Source organism: Aythya ferina, assembly GCF_964211825.1.
Source record: "Aythya ferina genome assembly, chromosome: 8".
NCBI classification, from domain to species: domain Eukaryota; kingdom Metazoa; phylum Chordata; class Aves; order Anseriformes; family Anatidae; genus Aythya; species Aythya ferina.
Genome location: NC_140304.1, coordinates 7,878,203 through 7,897,541, shown reverse-complemented (window position 1 = coordinate 7,897,541; position 19,339 = coordinate 7,878,203). Strand labels below are relative to the sequence as shown.

The 19,339-nt window shown below is 36.5% G+C and overlaps 2 long non-coding RNA genes across 5 annotated transcripts in view; one reads left to right on the top strand and one right to left on the bottom strand.

The window, feature by feature from the left end:
* The window catches only part of LOC311440424, a 64,584-nt gene that overhangs the window by 16,716 nt on the left and 28,529 nt on the right, over positions 1–19,339 (bottom strand). The window contains exon 2 of the long non-coding RNA XR_014695396.1: positions 17,122–17,232. This is a non-coding gene — a long non-coding RNA (uncharacterized lncRNA). The remainder of the gene's footprint in view (positions 1–17,121; positions 17,233–19,339) is intronic.
* The window catches only part of LOC311440425, a 77,629-nt gene that overhangs the window by 38,180 nt on the left and 20,110 nt on the right, over positions 1–19,339 (top strand). The window lies entirely within an intron of this gene.

Below are 19,339 nucleotides of genomic sequence, written 5' to 3'. Positions count from 1 at the left end.
TACAATGAAGGTGAACAAATGTTCCTTATGTAAAATGAGAGTACAGAAATACAGAAAACATGTCTATTCTTGTGAGAGGTGTGGTGTGCAATGGCTTATGATGATGTGCAGTTGAAGAGCTGTTACGAGCAAGATGGATGGATGGATGCTGCCTAGTACAGGCTGGGTAAAGCAACTGCTTCTGACTGTGCTTTTCTTCCCAGCCCTGCAGCATTGTCCTTTTTTTCCCTCACATGAGGGAGGAAGACACTGGGGGAATACTGGTTGGCAACAAAAGCATGCCTCTAGCTATACTCTAATGATAAAGCTCAGAAATATGTGCAAAAATGCACTGCAAGAAGGGAGAAGGGGGAAATTGCCTCAGGAGCTGTCCTTCTGTTATGAACTGTGTCAATGTAGATAGCATTAAAAGGTGTTACGTGTCTGTGGCTTGTGACAAGCTGGTGATCATAAACTGAAAATAATTCAGTCCACTGTTTATATAAGTTCTTGGCAAACTCATGGATACTTACTTGAGATGTAATTCTATCTAGGTTGCTTGGATTTTTAATCAGACAGTGTTTGCATCCATTTCTGAATTTCTTAGATGGTTGGGAAAAAAAAAAAAAAATCAAAGTTTGACCTAGACCTGGCAATAGAGGCATTTTTTCAGGACCAGAATGCAGACAGATGTTTCTATGGGTTTGGAAAGACTCCTTTTATTTTTGTTGGAAGTAGTGTCTATGCATTTCCTTGATAAAAGATGTAAGGAATTAATTGTGGAACTTGATAATGTTTTGACTGCCAGGGACATCATTAAAACTGTGTATCAAAATTCACAGCTTAAAAATGTCTCTGGACAAGCTCAGTAAAGCAGTTCTCAGATCATGCTAACTTATGTTCACTCTAGAGAGTATCTATGGCAAATTATTTTATTATAAAAGTAATTCATAAATTAATATGGTAACTCTCTCTGCAATGGCAGCTTAATTTTTCTTCTAATTTGTTTAATTTTCATAACACAATCTACAACAGCATTCTAAAATCACAGTTGTCTTAGTCCTGCTGTAAGTTTCTCTACAGACCTATGTGCTTAAGTCATTACAAGAATTGTAAAGCCCAGAACTGACACCTTGTTTGTATTTAATTGTTCCATTCAGTCCCATCACACCTATGCATATAGCTGCTTGCTACTTGACTGTGAAGGGAAACAGTAAGTATGGCTGGATTTTTGGATATACAGATTAGGTATTACAGACAATTCTGCTACCCTGACATGTGAGTTTGAAAATGGGAAAAGGTGAGGCATTTAGTTAGAGAGAAGACAAGCAAATGTGTTTGAAGCACTTAAAACAAATGAACATAAGGAGATATTATATCAGGATTATTCAAAATTTGGTCACTCTGAAAATGACTAAAAGTAAGCTGGTCTGAATAAAGCAAGGTATCTTTGAAACACTATCAATTTTTGTGATGGTAAAGTGTGAAAAATGATTTTTACTGTCATATTTTGTCTATTTGATGGACTTCCCAGAGCAGGAACTTTCTATGTAGCTGTGAAGCATAACAGGGTCTATTTTTGTATTGCTTTCATAAAGGTTTTTCCTTCGATGCTCCGTAACTAATATCTGCTTGAAAAAATACTGACTTAAGCGTTTAATTTTGTCTTTCTGTATGAATGCAGAAGAATACATGTACTGGAAAAGTGTAATATCTATTTTATTTTGATACATCCTAAATTAAACAAAAATTCTTTTTTTCTGAATTCAAAAAGGAAGCTATGAAAATATCAATGTAAAAAGGTATTAAATGGAATGTATTAAGTGTTTATTTTCTGTCAATTGTTGAAGTACAGTTTAACTTTAAACTTTTTGCTGGATTGTAAGAAGGGATACAGAGGGTACAGATCATTCTCATTTGTTGTTGTGTTTTGTTTTTTTTTGTTTGTTTGTGTTTAAATGTGTTCCTCTCCCTATTCTTCTGTCACAGTGATCAGTGAATTTCTATTAATGATGTCAGTATCAGTACGGTCAAAAAAGAACCAGATTTCAGAGGGGGGATACAGGGAAAGCAATTCCAGTGTTCCACACACAAGCTCTTCTTTTTACACCTGAAATGCGAACTAGTCAGCAGTCAAGCATAAATTCAATCTGTTATGCAATATCATATCTTTTGAAGCAGGTGTCTGATGAGAATGCCTAGTATTTTTATCATTACTTGAGGGCAAACAATCTCTATTGAACCAACTAAGGGAGTCAAACTCTATGCAAATGATCTCCAGTTCTTAAATAATCAAACCTAGTACCTTTTAATAGATACTTTGAGGGTTTGTCATACTCATAGACAATGAATTGTTCCACAGATAGCTTTGGGCTATAAACGGTATGTCTTTTGGAGTAGGTTTTCAGAAGGACTTAATTTTATTTCACTTCCCATTTAACTACATGGAGAGTGAATTTTTATGTTGGTTTTAGAACTGAACTTAGGAAAGGCTATTTACCTCTGTGCGAGGAGAATTTTCAAATCATCATAACCAAACGGCGGGTACTTAGTGCAGCCAGACAGGATTTATTCTAACTTCGGAATTAATTCAGACACTTCTGGCAAATTACGATATTTGAAGGAAACTAGGGGGTTAGGAATGTGGCTGGGTTAAAATGATGTGAAAACTAAACACCTCTTCACGGTGTCATCCATGTCTAGATCAGTGATCATTACTCAATCACTTAATACTCTAGACTAAATTGAGTTTATTTACCAACAGCTGCCAAGTGCTATCTGGTCTGCCACAGCCTTTTTTTTTTTTTTTTTTTTTTTTGTAAAAAAGGCAACTAGAAGTAATAAAGAACATTTGAATGCTACAGCTGAACTGTAGATGTTCTTCTACGTTAGTGGCTCATGAAGTAAGCTTATGTATAGAATTGTTATATACGTTTTTCAAGTTTTGCCTCAGTATTAACAGACATGTCACCAAAGGCTGGTATCTCCATTCTTGGCAATATTTAAGAATTGGTTAAACATGGCAACCAGTATAGGGCAGTGTCAGATTTTGCTCTGGTTTAAGCAGGGCATTGGGCTAGGTGAGGACCTGGGGTCCCTTCCAACCTCAGTTACTTTAGGAGCCTCTCTAAGGGCAGTCATGCTGAGTATGCATCAATCAGGCTTGAAGGAACTGCATCAGAAGCACTTCTGGTGGTAAAAATATTTCAGACAGCTTGAGACTTTAGAAAGTAGACCTACTTCTACATGTTTTTGTCAGCTGTTGGAGAATAACTTTTGTTTAAAAAATAAAATAAAAACAGTGTCTGCATAACTTTCTCCAATGCCTGCAATATATTTCCTTTGTTATTTAACTGTGAGGAGGGCTGGGGGGAGTTTTGTTTTGCTTTTATACTCTGTCCAATGTCAAATCATTGCAGCTTTGGATGAAGTTTAAAACGGAGTGCGGGGAAAGAGTAAGAGACATTACATTTCAGGGGAAAAATAAAAATAAAACAAGCTAGGTCAGTCATAAAATACTGTTTCCTTTGCAATGGAAAGGCTACAGTTTTCCTTTAGGAAAAGTAGGGCAAACAATTTCAATGCTTCAGAAGAAAATGTGTGCTGACTTGGCCCTTCCCCCCAGTGGAAACAATTGTAAAAGCTCAGCTGAACTGCTGAATAGATTCAGTTGCTCTAGATAATCTTGGCGAGTTTGTTACATGCTCACAAAAGTGTATGGATTCCTGATATTTAGCTCCTCAGGGTTCAGGCTATGCATTTAATAAGCAATAATCATTATTAATTTTTCTAAGGCATTAGAAATAAGCCAATGCCGAAAAGAAGTTCGACTACAGTTTAATAATATAAATTGTTTATTTCTTAGTGTGAATACTTTAAAGCATTGCTTTGAGGTCTGAGTGCTGGGGCTGATGAACAGCATACTTTAAATTGAAGAAAATAAGAAACATTATGAAATCTTGAAAATTCTTGCTTAAATAAATAATCCCTTTCATCTTAAGTGGAGCTGGCTGTCTGAGGGCTGCCAGCAGGGGACCAGCTTATAGGAGCAGACCCCCCAAAAAAGCAGTTTAGTGACACTGAAACAGCTTTCTTCTTAGCTTTTGAGATGAAAAAGCTTTAAACGCAGGCCAAAAATCTGGATTCAGTACCTAGCTCTGTTAGCGACTTCATATGAACGGTTTTAACTTCTTGGGGTTATTTAGGAAGAGGAATGTCTCAGATTTTGTCACAAAATCATTTAGAAATTGAATATATTCTTGTTTGAGATGCTGTCAGAGGGCTGTTGCAAATCAGTTTTTGTTGTTGTGAATAACGATACATATGTACAGGTCAGTATGTGCCTTTGGAAAATAGTGTTTCAGTACATCTGGAATGTATTGTTGAAACTGGACACTAAAAGTAGTTGATCAGGTATTTCTTTTTAGTGTAATATTTAGTTTAGGAGTTAGCATAATGTGCTTTAATTAAATTGCCTCCTTAACCATGTCCTTGATTTTTCAGTTTAAATTCTCTATAAATGTTTTTATCTAGTCCTTGTACCTCTAAAAATGTCATGGTTGTAAACAAGAGTCTTGGCTACGTGATGAATGATCAAGTATTGCAGTTGTCTGAGCACAAAATTTCAGTGGAGTCTAAAGATAGAATTGTCTCTTGTATCTATTCTTTGGCAGAGAAAGAGGGTGATTGACAAGAAGTACAGTATATGAAAGAACAGTTAAAACACAGACACACTGACATTATAATACAGTGTCTCATCAGATGATGTGCTGTTTTGACTACATGGCTGCAGCGGGTCTATAATTTAAATGCCATTAATGGCAGAAGAAGCAATAGCATGGAGACAGGAATACTGTAAAATCTCTGGGTCTGTACTTACAATACGGATAAAATAACCCCTTGAACTTGTGGTGCCAAATGTTGTCCAAAGTTACCATTCTTCCATGAGGAAAGCAGTTTTTGTTTTTGTGGGGTTTTATTTCTTCCCCTTCTCCTAGCAGAGCCAGCCATTTCTGTTTAGATTGCTTGGCTTGTATTGCTACAAAGATTTCAGGCAAAGGGAGGCTGCTTGTATTTTGCCTAACCCATGTCCAGTTCACACATTCAGTACAGAATTCGCTATTGTGAATAGTCATGACTATGTTTTCTTTGTGCTCGTTGGCTTTTGAATGTGCTTCTTTATACTTTGACTAAAGTGGCACACAGAACTAATTTCACCAGAAGCTATTGGTGTTTAGCTGTAACAGAGTTACACAGAGTCCTGTGACTGCATCCCAGTTATAATATCCCATTTGTTTCCACTCTGCTGTTGTAATGTTCCCTGCCTTTTAGTCTTGTTGTCCTTCACTTTGCTCTCCTTTTTTCTTTTCCTTTCAATTTTAAATTATAACTGACTTTGTTTTGCTTATTGGACTTAACTGTGGGTAAAGCACATGTTTCTGTACCCTCACGGAAGCCAGACATTTAATGCACCTTAGAGTAATGTATGCTGTAATTGTTTGCCAAATTGGACTGAGTCTTTCCAGAAACAATTCCTGATCTTTGAGGACCTTGCAAAATGTGTACAATATGTTAATTGTGAAGCATTTTTAAAGTATGTATTTCAAAAGAGAAAAAATGCTGTGTAAGTGAAACTTGTTTAAAGTACTCCCCCATTTCTAGCGGGAGACATTATTGCTTTACGCTCTCGTTAGAATGCAAACAAAAGAATGAAGCCTTTGTAAATCGCATGTAGACGTTTTTTTCCTTTAGACTTGTTCATTGTATACAAGTCTGGTCCTAAACAAGGTATATGTTAGCTGTTTCCAATTTAGGTTAAGTACATGGATTCTTTTAAAATATTCACACTGGGCTAACAAATTTCAAATACGGTTTATGTTCTCTGAATAAATCAAAACTAATATTTGGTATTTGCTAAAGAGATGGGGAAGTGGTTTCAGAAAAGCTTTCCTTTTTTTTTGTTTTAAAAACAAGCCTCAAATTCCAAGGGTGCTAAATATGTGTGCTTATGTATGACTTTCTCTTCTCACTTAAAAACAAATCACACCTAAAATTCTGTGCATATTTCTCTACTAGAAAAACAATGAAATTGATCTATTTTATATTACTGAAGAAAAATAAGGCTATGGCATTAATTTACCCTGAACTTTAGTAGAATTTACTTACTGAAAATTTTCTTTACTCAGAGTCTGCAATTCATGGTTACCTCTTTGAAGTAGAGTCTTTCAAATCTGTGCTCATCCAAATGGCTTTCTCCCGACTCTGTGCATTTATGTAATTGCTCAGGTTCTTTCAAAATCTAGTACTAGAATACGCTGAACAAAATCCTATGACTGCTTTGATTGTGGAAGGAATCTTGATTAGAACAGTCAATAAAATGCACAAAGGTATATTGGCCAAGTGAAAGCAGCTGTCTGTGTTTCTTCCCTTCTGAATATTAGTGAAAAGGTTTTTGCTTAAACCACTCTGCATGGCTACTACAATCAGTACTTTTTAGTTTTGGCAGGGGGCGGAGGGAGCTCTTCAAAGAAATGTTTAGTGGCTTTAAATAAAGTTGCTTTGTCAGTAAGTCCAGGAATTTTAACTGGAAATTACACCTGTAAGTAATAAATCTGGGAAGGTTAAGTTTATAGAAAACTTCTAACAGCAAATGCAATGGGTATAACCTTGGAGTATGTTGGGGGGACTGCACATTTTCTATCTTCTCTCTTGTAGAAATGATGGTTTTCTTTGCTATTGTTCAGAAGTGTCATGAGAAAAGACAAATTAATTCTTGGGCTACAGGTATTGAGGAAAAACCTGGCTTTCCTTTATTTCCTCTTCCTCTATTTGTTGCTAGTTTCTTCTTTCACTGCCATGCCAATGTACTTATGCCTCATTTTTGGCTAGAGTTTCACTTTTTGCTTCACAGAGCAAAAGAAATCAAATGCAAACAGAAATGAGAACCACTGTTAGCTCTTATTGTAGGTTTTCTTCTCCTTGCTGTCACAATGGAATCTTTACTTACAAAAACCTTTTTGATTAGCGTGATTGCACTTTTTCTCACTATGGCTAGTCACAGTAATTAAAAGAGCATAGCATGTACCACTGCTGAAAAATTGTGCAACTCAAGTAATTATAGGTCTGACTTTGTGTGCTAAACTTCCCAAATTCTGTGTTTTGCAAACAGACTTGTGTGTCTGTGCACGTAGTTCACAGTTTATCATGTGCAACTTATGCAGATGTGCATTCTACAAATGTGAATTTTGGGTAAACTTTTGCGTATTTTTCTTTTTCCGTGTGACATAAAATGAACAGAAGTACCTCTAGAGTGAGCATCAAATTTACATATGTCAAATGCTGAAAAATAGTGTTGAAGGTGACTGACTACTTGAAAATGCATAGATTTTTGCTCTTTTTGTTTTTGAATAATAATGGTTTCTTAGCACCCATGTTGCCAACAGCTTTGTTTGTAGGCTAGTGTTTCCTTTCCCAAATTATTGAAACCCATAGAAAATTAATATTTACCTAGAGTTTAATTACCTTTGCTGAAATCTCCTTCAAGCTAGTAGAAGTGTTTATAAGAAGAGTAAGCCTGGAAGAGCTTAGAAGTATCATAACAGCTGCTCCCAAACCGAAGTGCTAATACCTGTGAAGGGTCACAGACTTTGAAAGAAAAGCCTGGTGTTTTCAGATTGTGGATGTAGTCTTCAGCTTTTTAAGTTACAACTTTTTCTAGTAGAAAACTTAGGGTAAATGATGAAGAAAAAAATTACAGCATCTTTCTCCCTATACTTGGCCTTCATGTTCTTCATACTGCTCAGAGGGATTATGTATAAATATTAGAAAACTATTGTAACAGCATAATCAGTGGGAAAAATTATCAGTTTCTGAGAAGTGGAGAAATAAATTCTAAGTAACTAAAAGTCTCATCAATTAACTAATAAGTATGAGAGCATTTGGTGATGCTGGGAAGGTGCGCATGCATTCCGCACAGAACAGACTGATAATATTTAAGTACTATCCGGTACATACAATCCTGCAGAAATCAGCAAAGATAAATGAATAATAATGAAATATTTAGTGAGCCACAATCCCCTCACTTAACTGAAAAAAAAAGTGTGGGTGAAGTGTGCATGTGTGCTGCAGAAAGCTAGAGACGGCGTGAAAGGTACTTATACTATTCTTATAGGAAGAAGTTAATCTTGCCTGGCTTCATTTACCTGATAAAGACCGAGGTTGTAAGTGGTCACTTTCCTGTCATATAACAAGGTTTCGTTGAAGGTAAATGAGTAATTTTTCTTATGTTTATTGCCAAAAAGCCTTTGCAAGGAATAATGTGAAAGCAAAAGACAACTTGAAATAAGTAGTGGCTAGCATTTTTCCAAACTGTTTTTTTTACTTTCCTAAAAGTAAGACCAAAACATCTGTTAGTGAAAAAAATCTATTAGCGTGTTTCGTTTTAAAACAAACAAAACACGAAACATCTTCAGGTTTAGCACTACTTAAGAAATAATTTCTTAACTTCTGAAATGAAACCATTCTCCATGCTCAACTGTGTTTTAAATATAGAATGAACATGCACAAGATCTCCCTGTCATGCAAGCATATGATATACTCAGGTAACTTTTCTAAAAATAATGCTTTGAACACAAGTAATCCTTCAAGAAACTTTTCTAAAAGCCCTGCATATATTCTGTAACAACTAAAACCTTGAGGAGAGCACAGTTCACTTCCTGATGTAGCAGTGTGCTCCCAGCTGCCATCATGAGAGCAGATGTTCCTGTTTTGCTGTGTGGAGTGCTGCTGTAACTGTTGGACAGCAAGGATATGATTTGACAATCTGATAAGTTATATCTGTTGAAATACTTTCAGTATGGCTGTAATGATGTGGGTTAAGCATGTGAAATAAACCATTACATTGGGAAGCAGTCTTTTAAATGTATTCATATTACTCAAGTGAGTGCAAGCAGTAGTTGTTTGAGCATATAATAACAGTGTCTTGAATCCCATGTAAGGGAAGAATTGTCTCGTACCTAACGAGACATAAAGTAGAAAAGACAATGATCAAAACCTTCTATTCATCATGCTACTTGCTTTAGTTGTGATTACATTGTGTATATAAAGGAGAATTAAAACCCACTTACAGAAGTGTATCTAGATGTTCAGCTCCAGTGTTTCTCCCACTCTGTTCTTACAGGACTCGGAAAGCTTAAAGTTTGAAAGAATGTGAGAACAAGACTAACAGTGATTTTTTTTTTCCTATTTTTTAGCAGCATTTCAGAACATGTTCTACCATGGTTGAATGCACATGTGCTCAAATTCCTTTATGTTCCTGTCTGGGCTGGGAGCTGGTCCTAGGTTCATTCCACACCTAATTATTCCATTAAATATTATGGGTACTCTTATGGATTTTGTTTTAAACTATTTCTTCAAATCATTTACATGACTTGAAATGCCTTAGTAGGCAGCTGGTCAATGGCAGGAAGTTTTGTAGGTGCTGTCACTTGTGTAGATGTTTCTAATGGTAGCTTCATATGTTACCTGTGGATACAGAACAGTATGGGAAAGTGGAGGTGGTGGTGGGGCACAGTTAACCTTATTTTTATCTCCATAAATAAAATTTGGAGAGGTATCAAAGGGGAGGGAAAACTTTTATTTTGGAAACTGTGTGAATAGTTTCTTTGCACGGGCTCTCCCAGTTCTTTTTTTTTCTTGGACGTTCTGTGCTATGGCCTGTGATGATACATAGCTCTCAGCTTACTGGGAAATCTGCACCTCTTAATCCCAAGGATATTAATCATGAGCACCATGAGTTTAAGAAGGATCAGAAAACCCAAACCAAGTAAATCACAACATCAGACCATTGTCTATTAAAGACCTTTGTCTACTAAATCATGACACAATACTATTAGCAGTGCTCTGAAGAAAGCTGAAAATTATTTTGAGGTGAGGAAGCTTTATTTTACTTTTAATTTTTTGAAAAACTGAACACTTTCTATTTACTTTCTATTTACTATCTAGTGAACCATATAATGTTGAATAAGATTCCGCTGTCTTAGTCAATTTTGAATCATACTTATAAAAAGCATGAGTTCTGGCTTTTGTACCCGTGTCAAGAAGAAGGGGGAATCCCCTGTGGAAGTATTCCTAGAAACTGCCAAAAAGGCTCACTGAAGGTTTTGTATCCATAGCCCACCTAACAGGATAACAGCAATGTAGTCAAAACTGTATGAAACAGCATGGACTCATCACCTGAGAACTGAATCTATAGTTCGCATTGCAGTTCATGCTCTGTTGGCACCTGAAGGGATTAGTTCAGTTTAAAGGCTGGATTCATGTGCTGAGGTCACCAGCCCTAGATCTTTACTTTGTCTTTAAAGGTGCATGATAAGAATTGCACTCTTCTGCACTGACTTTTATGTACATATAGCAAGCTAAGTTTCAGAATAGCAGGGCTAATGAGGTTTCCATCTGCCTCTCCCTCAAACAGAAATGTCTAATGTAAACAAAAAACTATTTTTTTTAAACTTGCTAGCTTAAAGACAGGAGGATGAAACATCTATGTATTTATGCTTCCTAAACTCAGCCTTTTAAATCCAGGATACTATCAATTCCTTCCAACTTCATGTCAGCTGCACACAGTCTTCCATTGTAGAGGAATCATGCTTTACAAGAAATGTGGTTTAGGGGCTCAATCAGTTGGGAATCAAGGGACTTCTTTCTGTTCCTAAACTGTATGGCCATTTCTCTTTTGTCTTCATAATATGCTTAGCCTGTACACTGCATTTTTAAACAAAATCTAGTAAAACAGGGTCTTGATTTCAGGTGTAATCTATTATTGTAATGTATTATTGCAACAGAAATTTGTAATTGGTATTGTGATTAATCACTGCCAACAGTATAGAGCTCAGCCTTCAAGATGAGAGAAATGGAGATGGAGATTCTCAGATTTCTAGAACTGTACTTTGTTGGAGAGGTTAGCGTGGGCTTAAGAATATGGAGAAAAGGATCTTTTACGCCTTTTGGGTACATCGAGTTGGATATTCACTTTGCTTTGTGATCTAGTTTTATTAGTAAATGTTCAAGCAAGCCTGGAGGCATTTCCTAAATGAGGCTGCAACTGTATAGCTTTTAAACTCAATTAGCTGCCTTCTAGTTTCTGCATACTGCATCAATTATAATAGAGTTTAGTTGGCTGCGTGAGAAAGGGAAGGTGGGGGTCCCTGTAAGGGTCCCCCTATGCAGCCCCCTTTATGCCTGTAATGCAGTGGGACCGCTGCATTTTGCGTGGCCCTTTGGCAGCTGCAGGTACTGCGGCTCCAGATCCTCAACGTGTAAATTGCATTTAAAGAGGGGGTGCTGGAAAAAGTCATTCACGGGCAAAGAACAAAGTGAGTTAGCTTTCACTACCTGATGTGAGACTCTCTCAGAGTAGAAAAAACACTGAACTTTGCAGTGCTTTGTGTAGGATTGATGTGATGGGTTCACTCAGTGTGAAGTTCGTGCACACAGTGATCTTCTGAGGCTTGTGGTCTTTTGTAAAATGCAGACCTGTGATGGGATTATTTTTTCAACTATTACTAATACAAAAGTGTCCTAAGAAAACTGTTATGCACAGAAATGCCAGCAGACTGGAGTGTATTTCACAAAGCAGAACAGATAGTTACAATTTAAAAGTAAAACAACAAAAATGAAGACAAAATACCTGCCTCAAGGAAAAACCCTTTTGTTAGGGTTCAGGCACAAGAAAATACTCGGCATGTTTTGAACAGTACTTCTATAACACGCTTTTGTTGGATCGCAATCTTCTCTCTCTCCTGTTTGATCTAAAAGTCCAACTGTGTTAATTTAACAAATTAATGTAATGCATTAAGCTTGTAATATGATTAAAGGTATTACTAGAACTTTGTAGAGCATGTTTTTTCTCATTATTTTAGTTTTTCCCTCTCATTTGCAGACGTAAACAAAACTGCAACTACATCTGGTTGAAAATTTAATCTGTTTTTTCCCCTATGGGGAAAACCAAAGATGTCTTAAAGAAACACTTTTCTATGCACGTTTTTCTGGGAAGCCCTTTTGCGTGAGGAGAAGAAAAAAGACCCCTTGCTGCCCCTGAATGGTTGATAGCCTGATGTTTTTGGTGTGCCTCTGGAATGTTAAAGCTCTGTTATTTTTGGAGAAAGGCCTGGAAAGCTGGGTTTCCAATACTGTGTGAAACTCCTAACTATCAGACTACTATCTATCTGCAAAAAATCGTGTTGCCTAGGTTTTCTCCTCCTCTTTCCTTTGCCATGATCTACTTCCCCCAAAGCAAATAAAACAACTTAGACATACCTTTCTTTATGCTAACACAGAACAAAAACTTACCCAAACATCTTTTCATCTTTTTCTGGAATAGAGATCTTCCTTTCTAATCAGCATTAACAGTAATGGATAGATCTGTTCTTTATCTTGACTAGTGAATAAGACTATAATAAAGATGTAGAGTTCTTAGCAATGAAGAGTCAGGGCTGTACATGTATGGTGAGAGACTAGTTGTGACTGAAGAGCTTTGTTTGGAGAAATGGGAAATTCTTGCATTTAGTTGACTGAGCCTTGCACGGAAGCATCTTGCTGTCCATGCGGTCATGTATATACTTGATATTCTGCTCTATTTGTGCATAGCATAAACTAGAATTAATGCAGGCAGTGTGAGGGCTGCTTAAAATACAAAAGCAAACAACACAACAAACATGCATGTGTGAGGACCAAATCCTGGTAATGAAACAAAAGGAGCCCTTCATGGAAGAAAAAGAAATCCATCTGATTCATCTGAATCCCTGTCTTCAGTTCATACAAAAACTTGTAAAACCTCACCTTTATTGTTGGCCTTTATAGTGTTTATTTTGATGTATAAATTCTAACTGCAGTCAGTAAAGTCTTTCAAAAGATTTTGCATGCATGCTAAGATACTATTATTTTTAATGTACTTTAACACAGGTATGCCTGATTTCTTGAAAGCTGACATCACTGGGGAAAAAAGGTGATGGTTAGATCATGCTTGCATAGGGTTCACCTCATTTTTGGCACTTAATGTCCTTCTGCTTAGTTTTTATTACTAAGGATGCATCTTTGAGTGCACTTCTAAATCATTACGCTACAAAAAGAAACATACTGCTGTCCATCTCCAGGTGAGTTTCCACCTTATTTAAAGACTGGTGATCTTTTTTTCTTTCAAAAAGATTATTTTTTTATTACATTCTGCCTACTTTCCATACGTGCTGCTCTTCATTTTTAATTTGAAAGAACAAGAGAAGGTAGCACTGGAGCATACTTGGTCTTGCTTGAAACATTTCGGTCTTTATTTAAAAACTCACAGTACTGAAGCTTTCTCTTAAAAGGCTGCTGCGACATTCAAATGTTTGTTGGCTGGACTTGAAAGTGTGCTTAGGGTACTGCTTAGAAAAATTTAGTGCCCCGTAAGTGCAATACACAATAAAAGGAAGTAATGTTCATGACCTATTGTGTGGATTGCTGCAAACTGCTTTTCTCTTAAAGCTTTCAGCTTGCTGACCTGGAGAAAAAGCTGTTTTCACATTCTATTCTAGTTACCTACGTGAAATTCTTCTTTTAGGTCTTTCTTGGTTTAGGTCTTGGTTTTTCTTTGACCCACTTTAACAGTTTTTAGTGCTGACTGTTTAACGTGTGCACTGAACAGCTGCGCTACTGAGTTTCTGCAGATGTTGTGAGCCAGTACGATTTTTAAGTGCGTCTGTGATGTTCTGTCATGACAGCCTTGATACAGGAAAAAGAAATCATACTTAGTCATGGATGTCTTCAAATGTCCTGACCTAGACCCAAGAAAAAAAAAAACAGCATGGTATTTTCTGGCACTCTCTGTTGTGAGCTGTCTGAGATGGTTTTCTTTTGTGGCTCCTAAAGAGATCAGATAAAGTTTGGAGCCATCCAGTAATTGCACGTTCCAAGTTCCTTTTCATATCTACAGCAATCCTGTTAATGTTACCTCTTTTAAAAGCTCTGTTAGTAAATATCACCAGATTAAAGGCTAGATACTCTAGATTTCTGCTCTGTAAAAGTCCATTAAATAAACACAGTATTGCTGGCTGACTAACTTCTGAGGTTAATTTCCCACTGAAGGTTTTAGTGGGCTGTTAATGACTATAGGTGCAGCTTTTTTGACTTCCTGATTTTGGGGGTAGTTCAGTTCATCAGATCACCTCTGTTTTCCTGATTCCTTTGTGTATGAGCTTGCCTTAAATGAAAGCCCTCTCTATGTTCACTGTGTTCAAGATACCTGTTTGCCTGAGAATACTTTAAAGCGTGTTCCACTGTTGAAAATAGTGGTTGTGACACTGCCGTCTTGTATCTATACTTTGGTATAGGAATTTTGTGTATTTAAAATAACTGAGTTTATTTTCAAGACAATCACCAAAATACAAACCTTAAAGCTGTTTCGCTGTTTATTTAACTCATACATTGCACAGCAGGGCTGCACCAGAATTTGGGGAGGGGGCTACATGTGTTTTGTGTGGTGTCCTAGACCTCTACCTCCCCTCTCCCATCCTTACCATCAAATTGCTATATAATGGGTATATATGCAAGACTTTTTTTTTTTGCATTTGCTGAATAACACTGCCAAGTTTGTCAAGCAGAAATGTAATCAACACTCTACACTACATTCTTTAGTGACTGAGATTGAAAGGGAAATAAACAACACCATCATCGGTACAACTGTTCAAGAGGTGCAATGAAGTGTTGTCCAATGGGCAAATAGTAACAGTACAACCAGGACTCCTTGGTCCTATTCTCTGTTCTGGTGTACAGTGTTATCCTTTTTTGTCCTTTTGCCCCTTCTTTATGCCCCACCACACAATCTTGTTTGCAGGCCCCTCCCTTCAATGTGGGGGAATTAAAAATGTAAAGATTTAATCTCCACTCCTTAAAAGTACATTTTTAGCCCTCTTCTGTGTGATAAGATAGAATGGAAAGCATAAACTAATGGTAAATGTCAACTAACCACTAGGCTTGAAAAAATTGCAGCTGGCTTCTGTTTATGAAGCACAGAAACTGTGTGGGAGGAGATGCAAAGAACCTCCTCCAATACCCACTCTCACAGTAGGAGGAAAAAAAAAAAAACAAAAACAAAAACAAAACTGTACTGAATATGGGGTTTAACCTTCAGAATTATTTTGCTGTTCTCTTATGTTCTTACTCTTGTACGAAAATGCTAAAAGGCAATCAATTTATTTTGTGTAAAGGCATCAGAAAAAGGCCCTGTGACACCTTAAAAGTGAACTTTGATTCATTTCTGATAAGAAGTAAGGCACCCAATTTGCTTGTATCAATTTTGAATGTGAGTTAAGATATGAATCTCCTAAACATTTTAAAGTGTATTTAATGAACAATCTTTATGGAGAGCTTCAGCATGTCTTAAATCTGATGCAATGTTTCAATGCAGCAACACTATTAATGTTGTTTTAGAGTAATGTTGAAACGGCAGTGCTTAAATGTATCACACAAATCTGAAATGAAGTGCTTGTTTTGAGTCTGAACAGACATTTGGGAAGTAGGTCACGTGATATTCATTCATGATGTATAATCTGAGATCAAAAATAGTCGCCAGGTTTATGCTAATATAAATTGAGAGAAATTCTAGTTTCACAATGCCATTTGACATTAAAGTTAAGCTAATGCTTCTTATAACAGGAAGGTCATAGTCCAAACCTGGTATGAGGAAAGGCTAATTTTTTTAAGTAATATTTGCAGAAATACATCGAACATCCATCACTTTCAGACTTGGAAAACAGAATACAGCTTCAACTTGTTTATGACACAATTAGTTTTAACTGCTTTTAAAAAGAAGGAAGGTAAATAGACTAGAAAAGGGATCAAGAAAGAAGGTGGCATTTTTTCTGTTTTTTTAATCTGAGACATTGCTATATCTAGATGCTGATTTTACTGGGCAGATGAAACTGTCCTGTAAGAATGGCAAATATTGTTCAGTATGGGAAGATTGTTTTTACATGTTTGACTAACAACTCGCATATGCAAAAAAATAAATGTTTAGAACTGCATCTCTGTTATTTCACCTGCTCTTCTTTTAGAAGTGTCCTTTCTTGTTTGCTGACAACTCCCACTATGGAATACTTGTCCAAAGACCCAGGAATTATTATTAACTCCCCAAGACGGGGGTGGGAAATTAGAACTGGTGAGCAAAAGCTGGAAGGATACCAGCTGGAGGATATTTGTGACAGATGAGAATAACAGGAAGGGAGGGAGAAAAAGAAATGGTCAGCATTTTTGGCTTTTTAAAAGTGGGGTGCAGATGACTTGCTGTTATGTTTTTGCAATGTCTTGTTTCCAGACTGTTGGCTTAGTCAGCCACATCTTTAATTTGCGCAGTCTATAACAGCTGCTTCTGCTCCTACCACAGAAAGAGAAATTATAGTTTCTAAGCTTTCATTTCATCCCTCTTACCTATAATACTTGAGTTCCAGTCTGTCTGACCACTTTACTAGGCTTTTTTTTTTTTTAATTAGCAGATCTTTTGGGGAGCCCTTAAGTTTGTTTTGCATATACAGAAACACTAAACAGCCTTGGAAACTCTTGATGAGATGAAAAGCATCCTGCTGGGAATATAAAATAGCATGTAATACCAAGAATAATGATTTCTGTAACTGAGGTTTTCATGTGCCTTATTAGAAAGCATCATTTATGTGGGGTCTTGTTGAATCTTTTTTTTCTTTTCTTAACAACATTTTAAACCTCATCTCTTTAATTTAGACTCTACACATTTTGTTGATTTACCTTTTGTAAAAGGTTTACAGGTATGTTTGAAGTAAATAAAATGCCCAAGATTAATCCCTAGCGTTCAAATACATTTGAGTACTCTTAGCTCTAATGTTCTTACTGGATTTGCCCAGGTGAGACAGGTGGAGTTTCATAACATCTTCCTTGTACCTGAGACCACTGTGCTGCCTGGTCACTTGGCTGAGGTGACATGTCATTATTAAGTGCTAATAAATATCCTCACTTTGGAGAGGTACACATGTAGAGGGTAATGGCTCTCACTGCTGCAAGTATGTTGATATAATTGAAGAAACAGCTTGTTTTAATCACTTCCTAATTGTACAGCATGACCAACTAATCTCTGGGAAGTACCTTGGAGACCCAGTAATATGCTTCATCGACTTCTGGGGAACTGACAGAGAAGATGGTCGAATTGCCCTCGGCTCACTTTGTTTGCTCTTCTGTAGTTCTGTGGTGATTTGTCTAGAAGGCAAAGAAATAAAAGTTTTAGTATTATAGTTCAGAATATATTCACTAGATCAGTTGATAATTGGTCTTGATGTTAGCTAAAGAAAAATAACTAGCATTATAGAGGTCTGATAATATTTTTATACTACTCCTTCTTTATCCAAATTCTTCCTTTGGATTTTCAGTATGTTGTGCTTCAAGCTAGCTCTGACTGAAAATAGATTATTCAGAATATTAAACAAAAATTAATAATGTGGAATAAGGCTCATATTCAATAATTCAAATACCACAAATAAGTAGGTCTGTGATATCATGATTTTTTTTTGTGAGATTATTCAGAATGACAAAATGACAAGATGAGCTGATTCTTCAGTGCTGCAGATAAATGTTGCTAAGATCTTTTTGTGAAAACTCAAGCCTGTGTGCCCAAACCTATGGTCTTTTGTTCTTGTGGAGCTTACATTTCATTTTATGTCTTAAATCCTACTTAAATTCTCAGAAGTACAGGTCTAAGTATTAGTCTAATCTTTTTTTTGTACCATGCACCAATCCTGATGAAATTAAAAAAACAAACAAAAACCACAACACCTTGCAGTTCCTCAACAGTTCTGAAAACTGTTACATCTTTGGCCTGCAATATTCAGAGGCACCAGAGGAACCATGGAATAACTCTCCCCTGTCCTTAAAGTGTGGGATGATGGCATCCAATCAGGTGATGGGATTCCTGAAGCCTTTTAATTCTTAGTATTCAAGATTGAAAATGCCAAGACTGAAGTAATGAGTTCCTTGTTAAAGCCACTTGCTTATTACATTGAACTCAGCTGAACATGTCTGGTATCAAGTAAATATGGTATAGATTTGAAAATACTTCTTTTTTAAGGTTTAATATACTTTTCAGTGGTCTAATGATTGCTTTTTGAAGAGCTTGTGGTCTGCAAAATACTATAATTATACAGCATATGCTTTAAAAGACTGGCTTGTAGTACTGACCTTCCTGGAGTTTCATGGGAGACATTTTGAGAATGCCAGATATATCTTGAGTGTAACTACGCTAACCCTCTTACAATTAATGGAGAAACACGCAAGGCTGAACTCTCCAAACAGCTTTCAAAAATCTCACACTTTTTATGTGTCTACTTTACAGAACATGGAAAAAAATACCACCCATCAGGGAACTAAAACACAGTACTTTAATTACATAATGCCCATTAATGTTAAATTTTACACTGAAGGTCTGTATTATACAAAAGCCAACTAAAATACAAGTCTCCTTCTCAAACCCTGTACCATGTATTGCCTGGACATTTGGTCATTAAAATGAACTTGGCTGCAAAAATAGGCGTTAAACAAAGATGCAACATTTCATGTTGATTTCCAAAAGCCTTTATAGTTTGAAATAATTTTATTATTTTTATTTTCTCAAATGATATTTAAAAGCATTCAAAGAGAAGTAATGCTAGTTGAGTGAAGAGACTTGCGTATGATGTGAACTCAAGTGATAGTATTTTCAACTGCTGCAGTCCTTTTATAATCTGATATGATTTTAGATTTTCTCTCAAAAGATTTTTTTTAATGTCAGACTGAAGAATGTCTTTACCAGCTGTATTAGAGAAGAATGTTTGTAAATCTCCATTCATAAATCTTGTTTCTTATTTCATTTTTTGCTCTGAATCTTTTACCTAGTCAATAACTGCAGCCCCTATTTTTTTTTAATTTGTTTAATAAATATAGCTCCCCTTTTAGCATTCTTTCCAGAGTTTGACCTCAGACCGAAGTCTTCTCTTGTATTAATTCTGGAAATAAGGTGATCGAACCACTCTTGATCTATGTGTTAAACTACTATAGTTCTGCTTTTTTGGGTGGAGTTCAGGAGGGAGCGTACCCAAGCACTTCGAGTTGCAGGAGCTGGTATTTGGAGGCACAAAGAAAGGATCTGGAACACTGGTTCGGTCTGCCAGTTCCCTGACTGATGCTGGACTGGCTTTTGTTGGTATTGCTGGAGGTCTAAGAGGGGATTTGGTAGGATGTTAGAGGCTAGCACAGCTGTTTCTAAGCCTTTTCTCAAGATGAAGAAGATACCTGTCTGGGGAAACAACAGTTGCAGCAGATACTGCTAGCCATG